Source organism: Hyla sarda, chromosome 1 (genome assembly GCF_029499605.1).
Source record: "Hyla sarda isolate aHylSar1 chromosome 1, aHylSar1.hap1, whole genome shotgun sequence".
Lineage (NCBI taxonomy): Eukaryota > Metazoa > Chordata > Amphibia > Anura > Hylidae > Hyla > Hyla sarda.
Window position 1 is genome coordinate 230902764 of NC_079189.1, and position 16938 is coordinate 230919701.

General features: G+C 42.0%; 1 protein-coding gene and 1 long non-coding RNA gene across 3 annotated transcripts in view; one reads left to right on the forward strand and one right to left on the reverse strand.

Annotated features, from left to right (window-relative positions):
* RASGEF1B (RasGEF domain family member 1B) overlaps positions 1-16938 on the forward strand; it is a 404503-nt gene that overhangs the window by 329089 nt on the left and 58476 nt on the right. The window lies entirely within an intron of this gene.
* Positions 35-11140, reverse strand: LOC130366357 (uncharacterized). Its single transcript, XR_008891903.1, has 3 exons — positions 11100-11140; positions 3528-3725; positions 35-160 (listed from the first exon to the last, which is right to left on the reverse strand). It is a non-coding gene; the product is annotated as an uncharacterized LOC130366357 (long non-coding RNA).

Genomic DNA, 16938 nt, shown 5'->3' on the forward strand with positions numbered 1-16938 from the left:
GTTGAGTAAAAACACACATTCAAATGCGGTACAACGTGTTTCTAGAGTGAGAAAGTGCTCTTAATCTACAGCTCAGCGATTTACATTGAAACATTGGGCCCGGGTGCTTCCTTGGTCCTGGGGTTATGATGCAGCTCAGGAAGAGGATTGAATCCAGGGCCTGAAGCAGGACAATGGTGTTACCGCAGATGCCATGGAGGGGAGTAAAGATTCATTTTTTATACAACACACGCTAGGCATATTTCTAACCCTCCCCCTACTGCAGCCGGAAAGCCCCTTTAAGATGCAACCATGCACTACAGGTAAAATCTACACAAGCTATAAACTGGGGTACATGCCTTGATAAATTTCCCCCAAACTATTTTCTTTATTAGAATTACTAATCCACACAACAACACATAGGGGGAGATTTATAAAAGGATTTAGACTGGTTTTTCTTGTCTAAATTTGTCGCACAGAAAGTCGCAGTCTAAATCTGTGCGACTTTTCTGCGACTTTTGCTCTAGAGAATTTTTAGAACATGATGCATGCTAGTCTATTTTAGACTGAAATGCATTGAAAAATGCATTGGTGCTGAATTTATCAAAAGCGACTATTTAACGACAAGTCGCATCGGCTGAAAGTACGCCGAAATGTCAGACCATGTTGGAGCAGGTTTAAATATAGACTAAAGCATAGATCATGCAGTCTGTGCACAGAATTTATCAAGAGCCGTGCGCCATTTGATAAATTAGGTGCACAATAGACCAGACTAACCCTCTGTAGTTTGGTCTATATTGATGCGGGACATCTTTGATAAATATCAAAGACAACTTTGATAAATATCCCCCATAGAGTCCCTACAGGTCTTTGCAGGTTAAGTTTGTAACTAGGAGCTGCAGGGTGAGGAACAATGCCTTACAAGACATGAATGAATGGCATGGGTAATGAACCACGAGTCAGGACATGGAATCATTGTACCCAAACATTTTCTATTATTTTTCAAATAATATAAATATTACATAAAAGAAATAGTAATATATTACAGTAGAGTGTCTTCGCATACTTCGGTATATAATTAATGTGGTATACTAGCGCACATAGTTTATTGCACCTGCTAATGATTTGTTTGGAATGTATTGCATGACACATGACTATCCTTTAGTCTGAATGCAACCACATGTAAAATCTCATGAGATATAATATATTCTCAGATTTCATGCAATTTCTAGAACTCATTTATTTAGTTATAGAAAATTGTGACCCAGAACTCCCCCATCCTCTACATTTTAAATTCCAGTTTTAACCTTGACAGACATGCTGAGAAACCATTTCTGCCCAAGCATCAAATATTGTATAAAGCAAAAATGATTTTATCCACAGTAAAAATAAAGGTTGAGCAAATTCAGTGCTAAATTCATGTCAATGGCAAAAGAACAATATACTTCAAGTTTCTTAAGCAATGAAACCATTCTAAATAGCTAATATATTACAAAGTTAATAGCTCTTTGAGCCCTGAGATGAATAAAATGCTAAAATAAATAGCATCAAATCATTGAGTTACCGTATAATTAATGTACTGTTTTAGAAAGTGACTCTTTGAATGAGAGCTGAAAATAAAGCTTTTTGGGGGAGATTTATCAAAACCTGAGCTGGGGAAAAATTCCCTAGTTGCCTCTATCAACCAATCAGATTGCTTTTTTCATTTTTGAAAAATGACAGAAGCAATCTGATTGGTTGCTATGGGCAACTCAGCAACTTTTCCTTTGCACAGGTTTTGATAAATCTCCCTCTTTGAGTTCCCACCCAAAACAGTGACCTATGACTTCCCAACTAATCCTTCAGAGTATTTTTACAGGCTGATCTTGCCTTTTTCTAGTGTGGTTAGGTCTTTTGAAAATCTGCTTTGTGTGCATGAAGAATACATTTAAAATCTGGAATGGACCTAGATTTTAGTGAATTATCACTTAATTCTATCTATTTTAGGAACAGTTGAGTAACAACTAACATGGCTACTATTATAGCCCTACAGAGACCAGAAATATTGCTTAGTTATGCAGTGAAATAGACGCAGAGAATTGATACTGCATATCTAAACTGGCTTGTTGTTTAGCAGTCAAGTATGTGCGTGTGACAACCCTTATGGGTGCTTTCCTAGAGACATATCTGGTCATAACTAATATTAACTTATAGTTTTTGTCATAAGACTGGACAGCACTTGCACATATATCTATATATATATATATACACACACACATATATATACACACATGTTTAGTGTGTCTGTTCAAATTACCTGCTGGGAGGTACCCCTTGCTTAAAGGGGTATTACAGGATTTTTTTAAATTTGACTATGTTACAGAGGCTGTAAAGTTAGTGTAGTTCCTAATATATATAAAAATTATAAATATAGAATATTTATGTGAACCAGTCCTCAAAACCCATAGCTACTGGAGAAAAGGCCCGCGGCCTTGAAACGCGTCTAGCCCAATATCTGCACCTTATCCATAAGTGTATATCACTTTAAACAGAATGTATCTGCCATATTCCATTTGCAACAGCTGGATGCCCACGATTCTGGGACCACTGGTGCGCGCGCGCTGCTAGCGCCTTATTCACACGTGCAACCTGCACCACCTGTTCCCTGCATCTACTCACAGCCCCGGTCGGCAGAGTTACTCCTGGACATCATCCTTCTTAAGGCCGGACGCCTCCCGCACCAGCCCAGGACACTGGGACCCCTGGAGACTCAGCCACTCACCCAGCATACCACTCAGGCGGGTACCGATATCCAAAGTGCCGGACTCAGCCGTGCCAGCTCGGACCTGAGGATTCAGAAGGAGGGTGAGTGGTGCTGTGCACTGAGACCTGATACTTCCACCGCTGACAGTGTTTGCTACATTATCTGCAGTATTAACTAAGTTGCAACAAAGGTATAACTTTAACAGGCACATCACAGCTATTATTGAACATTTGTCTATGAACTCTTTACTGTAGCCACTGTCGCTACATTTGCTACTATATATTCGCTACTCTGGATATACCTGAACTAATTGAGACTTTCTATTCTGGACATTCTTTGTGGATTTTCTGTTGAATTATTCCTATGAACTATATGGACTGAGAACGTTTTTTTCTTGATATATCCAGCAGATACTGATTAATTTTTTTGTGCTACTTATTCATCATATTTATCTAATTTTTATTGTTTTATTTAATTATTTATTTCATTTATTTTACCTATTCTAATTACCTAAAATATGCCATTCACCTTTAGCAAGGGCCCTGCTAGGTGATTGGTTATATACCTATTTTTACATAATAAAGACCATCTATTGGATCCTATCTTCACTAGTCTTTCCTTTCCTTTCTCCCCTGCCCTTTTGAGGACTGGCTCACATAAATATTCTATATTTATAATTTTTATATATTACATTAGGCCTTTGGGGTGAAGGCAACACCTTTAACCTCAAGCACATTATTCCTTTTATCCTAAGTGAGCTACACATATTTTCCATTTTCTATTTAGTTCCTAATATAGTCTGTACCTATGGTTGATGGTGGTCTTGCAATTCTTCTGTGATTTTTGCCCCAATGTTCATTTTTAACAGCATACAAAATTACTTATCACTTGTTTTCCCAGGTTACAGTGTTGCCCAAGACATGACATCACTTGTCAGATGATGAAAGGGAGCTAGTCTTTGCTTCAATGGGTGGAGCGACCGTTGGGTGGGAGGGAGATCATTCTGCAAGGAATTGTTATTATGTAACAGATGGAGTAACCATGGTAAGAAAACACTGGTCTATTACATGAGAGGGAGCACAGCTAGGTTTCAATGGGTGGGGTGGCTGATGTGTGGGAGGGAGAAAAGTGACCTTCCACTTACAAACAAGAATCATGGGACTTTTAGTTGGAGGGAGGGAACTCCAACAGGAAATAACCAAATTTCACAAAAAGATAGCCACATCATTATTGTAATCTCACAACATAGCCATAAAGCCCTGAGACAAGCATGAATCCTTCCTAAACATGTCCATTACTGTCTGGCAGGTAAGTACTAAAACCACCTTACGGTGAATAACACCTTAAAAGCGTTACTGTCATTAAAAACAACTTTTGACAAGTTGATCAGACATAATAAAAAATGTTGATGGTATTGGGTCTCACTGCTAAGACCCACTGCAATTGTGTATTAGTTGGAAATCAGGCGGCTTGCGCTGCACTCCCTGGCCAGCTGAGAGATCTGTTCATTTCTCTGCATAGACTTCTGATTAACATGTCAAAAGATGTTTTTAATGAAATTAAAGCTTTAATGTTTAATCCATAGACACACAGTGCAGAACATATTTTTTTTAACAAGGAGGTATATGCATGAGGTATGTTACTGTATGGCATACAGTGAGACATAAAAGGGCTTTATATTTGGTTCACATGCTGGAAGATTTCCTAAACACACTGAGGCAAGATCCCTAGGTAAATCAATGTGAGCACAAATAGCTGAATAAGAAATTTGTACACGACTGGCATCTTTGGTTTTATTTTAATTAAACAAAAAGAGAAAGAAAATACACACAGATAGGATTTGCACAATGGTCAAGGGAAAGACACCATGTGTAGTGTGACATTATGAAAGTGGATAGTCTGTTCATGATCAGTTTCATGGTGCTCTGCTTTAGGCTCCAGGAGTCTAAGACATGGAACAATTGGTTGCATTCAGAAGTCTATAAGTGATTATTTTTTATGTAGCGTGGGAGTTTGGACAGCAGCCGTCATAGTTTAGATCTTAGCTAAATATTTTTAGGAGAAATTCAGTACATACAGTAAGAAGAGCTTCCAGTAACTAGTATACAACACACTGTTTACATTCTATATCCACAGAAGACCACAGAATGCACTTCGATATAAAACAGTCAATAGCTGGGTCTCAGATTCACAGGAATTCTCCAGTTCTAAGATTATAAAAGTAAAATAATCTATTACATTATATATTATGACTAATTAAAGGGCTTTTCCTATGTTATGTTATTCTTCCACAGCACTTTAATTCCTTGACATTTCCAAGATCTGCTGTCAATGAGCATTCTTATTTACAACCAGAATAAAAAAAATAAAAACAGTTTAAACAGTCTAGGCAATAGGTTTTATAGACTACATCGATACATTGTAGCATATTAGAACAGCATACATATTTGTACTGATGCCTAGATTGGATAACATTGTAGCAAACTCAAAGCTGTGATAACTATTTTGTTTAAATGGGTTTCTAGGTATTGGCTATATAGAAGTGTTCACATTCACTGCCAGTAAATCGAGATCTTACAGATAGCGAGGAGATTATAAAAGACACATTATGGGGGACATTTATCAAGGTACTGAGAGCCTTTTTTTTTTGCTTACAAAAGTATCATAAAAAGTCTCACGTGTGCCTAATCACTTTTTTGTGCGGCTTTTGTGAGTAAGCAAAATGTTACAAACAGCCTTACCTAAGCAAATTTCAGTTTTCACTTTGCAGTGGTCAGGTATTTATGATGTGCGAAAGTCGCACGTAGGCAAAAAAAAATGTCGCAAACCCCTTACAAAAAGTTGCAAGTCCATGTACTCCAAATGTATTAATCCCTTGTGATAGTATAATAAATATGTAGCACATGTACGCAGCAAAACTAAAGCAAATAAAAATAAAAAATGACTACAGAACTTGCTTACCAAAGCAAACAATGATAAAAGTCCCCCCCCCCCATATGTTTACTAGAAAGTTGCATGCTTTTTCTAATACAATAATTAAAGTGAACCTGTAACCTGGTTTTTGACACTAAATAACCAGCAGTAAGGCTGGATTCGTCTGCCTCTGAGTTCGTCCTCTGGAACATCCACTGTTGAAATTCTGTACTGTGCACTGTGCAGTAGAATGCCAGCAATGCCAGTGCCAGCAATGCCAGTGGCAGCTGCACCAGAATTTCTAAGCTAAATTTTTGTCAGAATTCCATAGTGTGAACCTAGCCTTAGGGTTTAGTGTCCCAAGGCTGCTTGTATGATGCCCACTTGAACCTGCAATGTAGTACAATTTGACATTTTGTTTACTGGTAGAGGAGTCCCAGACTTGTATTCCCAGCTTGCCGTGCAGGCACATTGCACTAAGAAGCAGAGGAGAGTACACTGTGCTTTACTACACATACATATAGATGCAAAGTGCACTCTCTTCAGCTTTATTGGTGCAATGTGCCTGTGCTAGAAACCAGAAATGTGAGTCCAGGACTAAACTCCTTAAGAGGCAAAGACTTAATAGGATTATTTATTGTATGCAAAGTACCTCTCTAGTAGCTCTAGAAGAGAGCAGTTTGCTCCTCATTGCCACCTATTAAAGCTAGCAATCCGTTAAATAAATGTTTGACTCTGTAACACTGTTTAAAACAGAAGGGAAAGTTGCCTGTGGCAAATAAAGAGTTGGCTTAGTATATTGTAGTGCAATTTGGGGTACGGCCGTGGGAACTCCGGCTAGCGGCGGGGGCCGGAATTCCCACGGGCGTACCCCAAATTGCACTACAATTTTGGGGGGCTTTTTCTCCTTTTACCCCTTATGAAAAGGAAAAGTTGGGGTCTACATCAGCCGGTTATTGTAAAAAAAATAAATAATTTTTTTACACTAACATGCTGGTGTTACCCTAAATTTTTCATTTTCACAAGGGAAAATAGGAAAAAGCCCCCCAAAATTTGTAACCCCATTTCTTCTGAGTATGGAAATACCCCATATGTGGATGTAAAGTGCTATTTGGGGGCGAACTACAATGCTCAGAAGAGAAGGAGCGCCATTGGGATTTTGAAGAGAAAATTTGTCCGGAATTGAAGGCCACGTGTGTTTACAAAGCCCCCATAGTGCCAGAACAATGGACCCCCACCACTTGTGACCCCATTTTGGAAACTACACCCCTCACGGAATGTAATTAGAGGTGCAGTGAGCATTTACCCCCCACAGGTGTTTGACAGATTATTGTCAGAAACCTATTTAATTTTTCATTTGCACAGCCCACTGTTCCAAAGATCTGTCAAACGCCAGTGGGGTGTAAATACTCACTGCACCCCTTGTTAAATTCCGTGAGGGGTGTCTGGCTCCACGGGGGGCTTTGTAAATGCACAAGGCCCTCGACTTCTATTCCAACCAAATTCTCTCTCCATAATCTCAATGGCGCTCCTTCTTTTCGGAGCATTGTAGTTCGCCAGCAGAGCACTTGACGTCCACACATGGGGTATTTCCATACTCAGAAGAAATGGGGTTACAAATTTTGGGGGGCAATTTCTCCTATTACCCCTTGTAGAAATGTCAAATTTGGGGAAAAAACTGCATTTTAGTGAAAAAAAAAAACTAATTTACACATCCAACTTGAACTAAAAGTCGTCAAACACCTGTGGAGTGTTAAGGCTCACTGTACCCCTTGCTACGTTCCTTGAGGGGTGTAGTTTCCAAAATAGTATGCCATGTGTTTTTTTTTATGCTGTTCTGGAACCATAGGGGCTTCCTAAATGTAACATGCCCCCAAAAACCATTTCAGCAAAATTTGCTTTCCAAAAGCCAAATGTGACTCCTCTTCTGAGCATTGTAGTGCGCCCGCAGTGCACTTGACATCCACACATGGGGTATTTCCATACTCAGAAGGGATGGGGTTACAAATTTTGGGGACATTTTCTCTTATTATTCTTTGTAAAAATGTAAACTTTGAGGGGAAAAAATGCATTTTAGTGAATTTTTTTATTTTATTTACATGTCCAACTTTAACGAAAAGTCGTCAAACACCTGTGGGGTGTTAAGGCTCACTGTACCCCTTGCTACGTTCCCCGAGGGGTGTAGTTTCCAAAATAGTATGCCATGTGGGGGTTTTCTTGCTGTTCTGGCACCATAGGGGCTTCCTAAATGTGAAATTCCCCCAAAAAACCATTTCAGAAAAACTCACTCACCAAAATACTGTTGTCGCTCCTTCCTTCCTGAGCCCTCTAGTGCACCCACAGAACACTTCACATACACATATGAGGTATTTCCTTACTTGAGAGAAATTGGGTTACAAATTTTAGGAAGATTTTTCTCCTTTTACCCCTTGTAAAAATTCCAAAACTGGGTCTACAAGAACATGTGAGTGTAAAAAATGAAGATTTTGAATTTTCTCCTTCACTTTGCTGCTAATCCTGTGAAACACCTAAAGGGTTAATACACTTACTGAATGTCATTTTGAATACTTTGAGGGGTGCACTTTTTATAATGGGGTCATTTGTGGGGTATTTCTAATATGAAGGCCCCTCAAATCAACTTCAAAACTGAACTGGTCCCTGAAAAATTCTGATTTTGAAACTTTTGTGAAAAATTTTAAAATTGCTGCTATACTTCGAAGCCCTCTGATGTCTTCCAAAAGTAAAAACATGTCAACTTTATGATGCAAACATAAAGTAGACATATTGTATATGTGAATCAATATATAATTTATTTGGGATGTCCATTTTCCTTATAAGCAGAGAGTTTCAAAGTAAAAAATAATCAAATTTTGGAATGTTTCACCAAGAAATGATGCAAGTATCGACAAAATTTTACCACTAACATAAAGTAGAATATGGCATGAAAAAACAATGTCGGAATCAGAATGAAAAGTAAAAGCATCCCAGAGTTATTAATGCTTAAAGTGACAGTGGTCAGATTTGCAAAAAAAGGCCTGCATCCTTAACCCCTTAAGGACCCGGCCATTTTTTGAACATCTGACCACTGTCACTTTAAACATTAATAATAATAAATATGCTTTTAGTTATCATTCTGATTCCGAGATTGTTTTTTCGTGACATATTCTACTTTAACATAGTGGTAAAATTTTGTGGTAACTTGCATCCTTTCTTGGTGAAAAATCCCCAAAATTTGATGAAAAATTTGAAAATTTAGCATTTTTCTAACTGAAGCTCTCTGCTTGTAAGGAAAATGGATATTCCAAATATTTTTTTTTATTCACATATACATTATGTCAACTTTATGTTTGCATCATAAAATTGACATGTTTTTACTTTGGGAAGACATCAGAGGGCTTCAAAGTTCAGCAGCAATTTTCCAATTGTTCACAAAATTTCCAAACTCACAATTTTTCAGGGACCAGTTCAGGTTTGAAGTGGATTTGAAGGGTCTTCATCTTAGAAATACCCCACAAATGACCCCATTGTAAAAACTGCACCCCCCAAAGTATTCAAAATGACATTCAGTCAGCGTTTTAACCCTTTAGGTGTTTCACAGGAATAGCAGCAAAGTGAAGGAGAAAATTCACAATCTTCAATTTTTACACTCACATGTTCTTGTAGACCCAATTTTTTTAATTTTACAAGGAGTAAAAGGAGAAAATGTATACTTATATTTGTAGCCCAATTTCTCTTGAGTAAGCACATACCTCATATGTCTATGTAAATTGTTCGGCGGGCGCAGTAGAGGGCTCAGAAGCGAAGGAGCGACAAGGGGATTTTGGAGAGACGGTTTTCTGAAATGGTTTTTGGGGGGCATGTTGCATTTAGGAAGCCCCTATGGTGCCAGAACAGCAAAAAAAAAAACACATGGCATACCATTTTGGAAACTAGACCCCTTGAGGAACGTAACAAGGAATAAAGTGATCCTTAATACCCCACAGGTGTTTCACGACTTTTGCATATGTAAAAAAATTTAAAAAAATGTCACTAAAATGTGTGTTTCCCCCCCAAATTTCACATTTTTGCAAGGGTTAATAGCAGAAAATACCCCCCAAAATTTGTAACCCCATCTCTTCTGAGTATGGAAGTACCCCATAAGTTGACCTGAAGTGCACTACGGGCGAACTACAATGCTCAGAAGAGAAGGAGTCATATTTGGCTTTTTGAGAGCAAATTTTGCTTGGGGGCATGTCGCATTTAGGAAGCCCCTATGGTGCCAGGACAGCAAAAAAAAAAAACACATGGCATACCATTTTGGAAACTAGACCCCTTGAGGAAGGTAACAAGGAATAAAGTGAGCCTTAATACCCCACAGGGGTTTCACAACTTTTGCATATGTAAAAAAAAAAACTAGACCCCTTGAGTAACGTAACAAGGGGTACAGTGAGCATTTACGCCCCACCGGTGTCTGTCAGATCTTTGGAACAGTGGGCTGTACAAAATTTTTTATTTGCACAGCCCACTGTTCCAAAGATCTGTCAGACGCCAGTGGGGTGTAAATTCTCACTGCACCCCTCATTACATTCCGTGAGGGGTGTAGTTTCCAAAATCGCTGTAACAATCAGCCACCCCTGTGCAAATCACCTCAAATGTACATGGTGCACTCTCCCTTCTGGGCCTTGTTGTGCGCCCCCAGAGCACTTTGCACCCACATATGGGGTATCTCTGTAGTCGGAAGAAATTGCATTACAAATTTTGGGGGGCTTTTTTCCCTTTTACCTCTTGTCAAAATGAAAAGTATAGGGCAACACCAGCATGTTAGTGTAAAAAAATTTTTTTTTTACACTAACGTGCTGGTGTAGACCCCAACTTCACCTTTTCATGATGGGTGAAAGGAGAAAAAGCCCCCCAAAATTTGTTAGGCAACTTCTCCAGAGTACGGCGATACCCCATATGTGGCCCTAAACTGTTGCCTTGAAATACGACAGGGCTCCGAAGTGAGAGAGCGCCATGCACATTTGAGGCCTGAATTAGGGATTTGCATAGGTTTGGACATAGGGGTATTCTACGCCAGTGATTCCCAAACAGGGGTAGAAGAAATCCCGGCACTCACTGGATATGCTGAATCATAATAGTTTATTTATCCATATGCAAGGTAATGCAAGGTAGCGACTCGCAGGACGCGTTTCGGCCAGGTGGCCTTTGTCAACTGATCTACCTGTTAGGGTTCACAGGTGTACATATATACAGAGAGGAAGCCCTCCCCTTCCGGTTCATAGGTGAAAACACCTGACGGCTGAGCCAGGAGGAGACTGCATCTTACATAAAATTTAAATAAATAATACATACATAAGCAAAGTAAGCAAAAAATATAACAATAATAATAAGGGAGCAGCATAAATTTCATTATACACAATAGTCATCAAGAAGAAGCAAATGATCTGTACTTTGACTATATAGATTCATTTGGAATCATTCTGACCGTGCTCTATGCTTGCAGTGATGAGTGACAAGAAGAAGGAATATCAATGTGGTCTCTAAAAAAGGAGACAAAATCAGTTAAAAAACAGCAATGTATGCAATGACATTTTTATAGAATTTGACTAATTTCATAGTCCCTATTAAGACCCCTAGGTTCAATAGTACTGAGGCGGTGTATCCAGTATGTTTCCTTTTTGAGTAGGAGTTTTTTAATGTTACCTCCCCTTCGTGGTTTATCAACATGATCTATGACTTGGAATCTCAGTTGTGAGATATTGTGACCCATTTTGTCAAAGTGGAAAGGGATGGGGAACAAAAGGTTTTTGCAACGGAGTGTGGATTTGTGTCTGTTAATGTGGTCCCCCACACGCTGGGTGGTTTCCCCAACGTATAGGAGACCGCATGGACACTTGATGGAATAGATGATTCTTGGACTCACATGTGTAGAAAGATCGAATTTTAATGTTTTCGCCGCTATGTGGATGTTGTACAGTATCACCCTTAATAATATGGCTGCATTGGGTACAATGCAGACAGGGGTATGTGTCATTCTTTTTACTTTGTAAAAAGGTTTGTCGTGGCAAAACTTTAGTTGACCCTACATCAGCCCTAATTTGTCACGTAAGTTAGGTGCTCTTTTGTTGCAGATAAGGGGAGGGTTTTTAAATTCGGCAATATGAGGGTAAGATCTATTAAGGAGGGACCAATATTTTTTGATCACATTGTCCACCTTATAAAAGGGGAGATGGTAATTTCTTACAAAGGGGATCCTAGGGTTGGTGGAGGGAACCCTAGTAGAAGGTATTTTAGCTGCCTCCAGGACAGTTTCTGGGTAACCCCTCTCGTGGAATTTGTCCTCCAATTCCCGCAGTCTCACATCCCTCTTTTGTGGGTCATGTACAATCCTCTCCACCCTTTGTCGCTGTGCTCTCGGGAGGGATTTCTTTACCGAACTGGGGTGTGAGCTGGAGAAGTGGAGTAGACTATTCCGATCAATGGGCTTTCTATAGAGATCAGTCTCAAGATCGCCCTTACCATTTTTAACAACCAGTGTGTCCAGAAAGCTAATGCTTTCCTGGCTGCATGACATGGTGAACTGTAATTCACTCCTAATACTATTCATGAAGTCCAGAAAAAGATCAAGGGTAGGATGTGGCCCCTCCCAAACGAAATATTTTTTTCTATATATCATTTCCAACATCTAACATGTTGTGAAAAAAATGTATTGGTATACATAAAAAGATACTCAAAATGAGCCATGTAAGTGTTTGCATAGGGAGGGGCCACGTTCGTGCCCATCGCCGATCCACGATGCTGTAAGAAAAAGTTGTCACCGTACATGAAATAATTCTCAAACAGGACCAGCCTCAATAGTCCCAACAAAAAATCCTTCTGTTGTGGGCTGAAATCACTAGATTCTAGTAGCCATCTAGTGGACTCCATTCCCTTTTCATGCTCAATAGACGTGTACAGGCTAACAACATCTATAGTTACCAACCACGTATTTTCAGAGATATTATGTGAGCCTTTTATCACCTCTAAAATATGTGAGGTGTCAAGTAACAAGGCAGTGGTATTTTTAATCAAAGGGGTAAGGCATTTTTCCAGTGTGATAGACAGGGGTGAAAGGATGGAGTCCACAGAGGCCACAATGGGTCTACCAGGGGGATTGACTGGGTCTTTATGGACCTTGGGGAGTATATAAAAAACCGGTGTGATGGGAAACTCATTATTCAAAAAGGTATGCATCTTAGAATCTATCACACCCTCCTCCAATGCTGTGTTGAGGAAGGAAGTGATTTTACTCCTAATTTCAGGTAACGGATCTCTGGTGAGTTTTTTTATATGTAATGTTATCTGCCAGCTGTCTTTCAATCTCACCTCTATATGTTGTAGTATCCATCACCACCAGCGAGCCCCCTTTATCGGCTGGTTTTATTGTAACATTTCTATCATTAGCCAGATTTCTCAAGGCCGAGGGCTAGTTGGAGATGAGGTTATGAAACACATTGAAGTGTACCTGTTGGATTTCTTTACAGAGGGAATCTACTTAATTTTTTACCAATCTAATGTATGTCTCTGCTGGATGACTAGACCTCGGGGGGTTAAATTTACTTTTAAGCCGCAACCCAAGAGAGTCTATACATATTATCAATCATAGTAACATCAATAGCATTTACATTCTGATTAGGCTGAGTATACTGAGTAGAATTTTCTTTCTCTGAAAACAAAGTTTTCAGCCTGATAGATCGGAAGAAACATTCTAAATCAATGTCCATGGTGAATTAATCAAATTAATTCACCGGGCTAAAGGACAAGCCCTTCTGAAGCACACTCAGTTCAGCAGGAGAAAGGCATCGTGAGGATATGTTTACAACTATAGATTGTCCCATACCTGCAACCGGGTGAGTAGTGTGCCCTCGGGATCTCCGATGATGTCGGCCCACTCTCCTGCTCCGGCTCGGCGGCGTCCTCGCCTCTGTCCCTGAAAAGGGGGGCGGCCTTGACGACGTGACGTTGACTGCTCGCTGCCGTTCCCAAACAGGGTGCCTCCAGCTGTTGCAAAACTCCCAGCATGCTTGGACAGTCAACGGCTGTCCGGCAATACTGGGAGTTGTTGTTTTGCAACAGCTGGAGGCTCCATTTTGGAAACAGTGGCGTACCAGACGTTTTTCATTTTTATTGGGGAGGGGAGGGGGGCTGTGTAGGGGAATGTGTATATGTAGTGTTTTTTACTTTTTATTTTATCTTGTGTTCGTGTAGTGTAGTGCAGTGTTTTTAGGGTACAGTTACACGGGCGGGGCATCGCAAACTTGCATCCTGATACTCACTGTAAGCTCCCTGCCCATGTGAATGTACCCTGTACATTCACAGGGGGGGGGGGTCCTCCTGTTTTGCAAAACCACGACTCCCAAACATTCTCAGGCATGCTGGAAGTAGTAGTTCGGCAACATCTTTAGAGCCAGAGGACTACAGTTTGCAGACCACTAATACAGTGGTTCCCAATCTGTGCCCTTCCAGATGTTGCAAAACTACAACTCCCAGTATGCCAAAACTGTCCAGGCATGCTGGGAGTTGTAGTTCTGCAACATCTGAAGGGCCAGATGTTACAGAACTACAACTCCCAGCATGCCTGGACAGTAAGGGCATGCTGAGGATGTGTAGTTTTGCAACATTTGGAAGGGCACAGTGGTCCCAAAACTGCGGACCTCCAGATGTTGCAAAACTGCAACTCCCAGCATGCCCGGACGCCAAGGGCTGTCTGGGCATGCTGGGAGTTGTAGTGTACGGGGACCAGATGGAGCAGTCCAGATCGCTTTACGGCGGTCTGTACTGCTGCAAAGGTCCCGCGATGCCGCCGAAGATCCACTCACCTGTCTCCGCCGCCGGGATCCGGGTCTTCAAGGACGAGGTAAGTATGGGGGCCGGGCCCCAGCACTCCCCCATCCCCCGCCGCGTCCTCCGGTCTTCCTCCCATTCTCTCCAGACTTCCAGGGGTCGGGCAGGGAGGGAGGAAGTAACCGCCCCCCCCCCCCTGCGATTGGTCGGTTAGCTAACCGAGGGATCGCAGGGGATAGGGGGATCGCTCCTATACTTCAGCATGGTCCTGGATGTCTGTGACAACCGGGATCATGCAAAATTACCGGGCAGTCGGGTCCCAGAGACTTGATCAGCCCGGTATCGCCGCAGATCGCAGGCGCGATTTCCCTCGCAATTTGCAACGATCACCGACATGGGGGGCCTAAATGGCCCCCCTCGGCATTTGCCCTGGATGCCTACTGAAGCATTTCAGCAGGCATCTGATTCCGATCTCTGCCCGACACGCGGCAGGGACCGGAAAATGCCATGACGTACTCATACGTCATGGGTCCTTAAAGCCCAGGGTGCGGAGACGTATGCATACGTCATGGGTCCTTAAGGGGTTAAGGTGAAAATGAGCTGCGTCCTTAAGGGGTTAAGGGTCCAACACAGATTTAAAGGGATGCTCCCTCCAATAGGCAGTAGAGAGGAGCAACCTTTTTTCCTTCTGAAGAACAGCTTCTTTGCATACTTTTTCTAATGGAGCATTGAAAATCCCTAGGATTAACCATCCAAAGATGTTGTACAGGAAAACCTTGAATCTACTATTTCTCAATATGAATCTAGCAGTGGACTCCTGTGGAATGTACACAGCTCAAAAAATAAAGGGAACACTCAAACAACACAATGTGACTCCAAGTCAATCACACTTCTGTGTAATCACACTGTCCACTCAGGAAGCAACACTGATTGACAATCAATTTCACATGCTGTTGCGCAAATGGAACAGACAACAGGTGATAATTATAAGCAATTAGCAAGACACCCCCAATAAAGGAGTGGTTCTGCAGGCGGTGACCACAGACCATCAGTTCCTATGCTTCCTGGCTGATGTTTTGGTCACTTTTGAATGCTGGCGGTGCTTTCACTCTAGTGGTAGCATGAGACGGAGTCTACAACCCATTTCTTTGAGGGGCCGCACAGCCCTCCATGTGCTTGCCAGAGGTAGCCTGACTGCCATTAGGTACCGAGATGAGATCCTCAGACCCCTTTTGAGACCATATGCTGGTGCGGTTGGTCCTGGGTTCCTCCTAATGCAAGATAATGCTAAACCTCATGTGGCTGGAGTGTGTCAGCAGTTCTTGCAAGAGGAAGGCATTGATGCTATGGACTGGCCCGCCCATTCCCCAGACCTGAATCCGATTGAGCACATCTGGGACATCATGTCTAGCTCCATCCACCAATGCCACGTTACACCACAGACTGTCCAGGAGTTGGCAGATGCTTTAGCCTAGGTCTGGGAGGACATCCCTCAGGAGACCATTCGCCACCTCATTAGGAGCATGCCCAGGCATTGCAGGAAGGTCATACGGGCACGTGGAGGCCACACACACTACTGAGCCTCATTTTGACTTGTTTTATGGACATAACATTAGAGTTGGATCAGTTTGTAGTGTGGTTTTCCACTTTGATTTTGAGTGTGACTCCATATCCAGACCTCCATGGATTGATACATTTGATTTCCATTCATAATTTTTGTGTGATTTTGTTGTCAACACATTCAACTATGTAAAGATGAAAGAATTTTATAAGATTAGTGTAACGCTGTGTGTATCGCAGCATTTGTCCCAGCGGAGTGCCCCGGTTGGACTCTCTATCCGGGGACACTCCGTCTCTACTCCTATCCGGGATGCGGTCCGCGCTGCGGGATGTCCCCGCGCACGTCCCAGCTCCACTTACCCCTGCCCGCTCCGGCTCTCTCCTCTGCTCCCTGCTCACGTGGCTCCCAGCGCGCGCCCGCAGTGTAGGATTCAAAGGGCCAGTGCGCTATTGATTGGTGCCTGCTTCAATCCTAATATGGCCACTCCTATAAATATATCCTGCCCCTTCCTGCCCTTGCTGGATCCTTTGTTGCCTCAGTGCCCTTGAGAAAGCGTTATTTGTGTATACCTCGCCTGTTGCCAAACCCGTTGCTAACGACTATCGCCTAAGAACCCGTGCTGCCTGCCCTGACCTATTGCTACGTCTGACTTCGCCTCTGCCTGTCCCTTCTGTACTCCGCCTGTCTCAGCTGCCAGTGAGGTTGAGCCGCTATCGGAGGATACGACCTGGTAGTTACCGCCGCAGCAAGTCCATCTCGCTTTGCAGCGGGCTCTGGTGAAAACCAGTAACTACTTAGAACCGATCCTCCGGTACGGTCCACACCATTCCCTCTCTGGCACAGAGGATCCACCACCTGTACCGTTTCCTGCTACTAGTCCGGATCCTTACAGTAAGATCCGGCCATGGATCCCGCTGAGGTGCCTCTGCCTAGTGTCGCG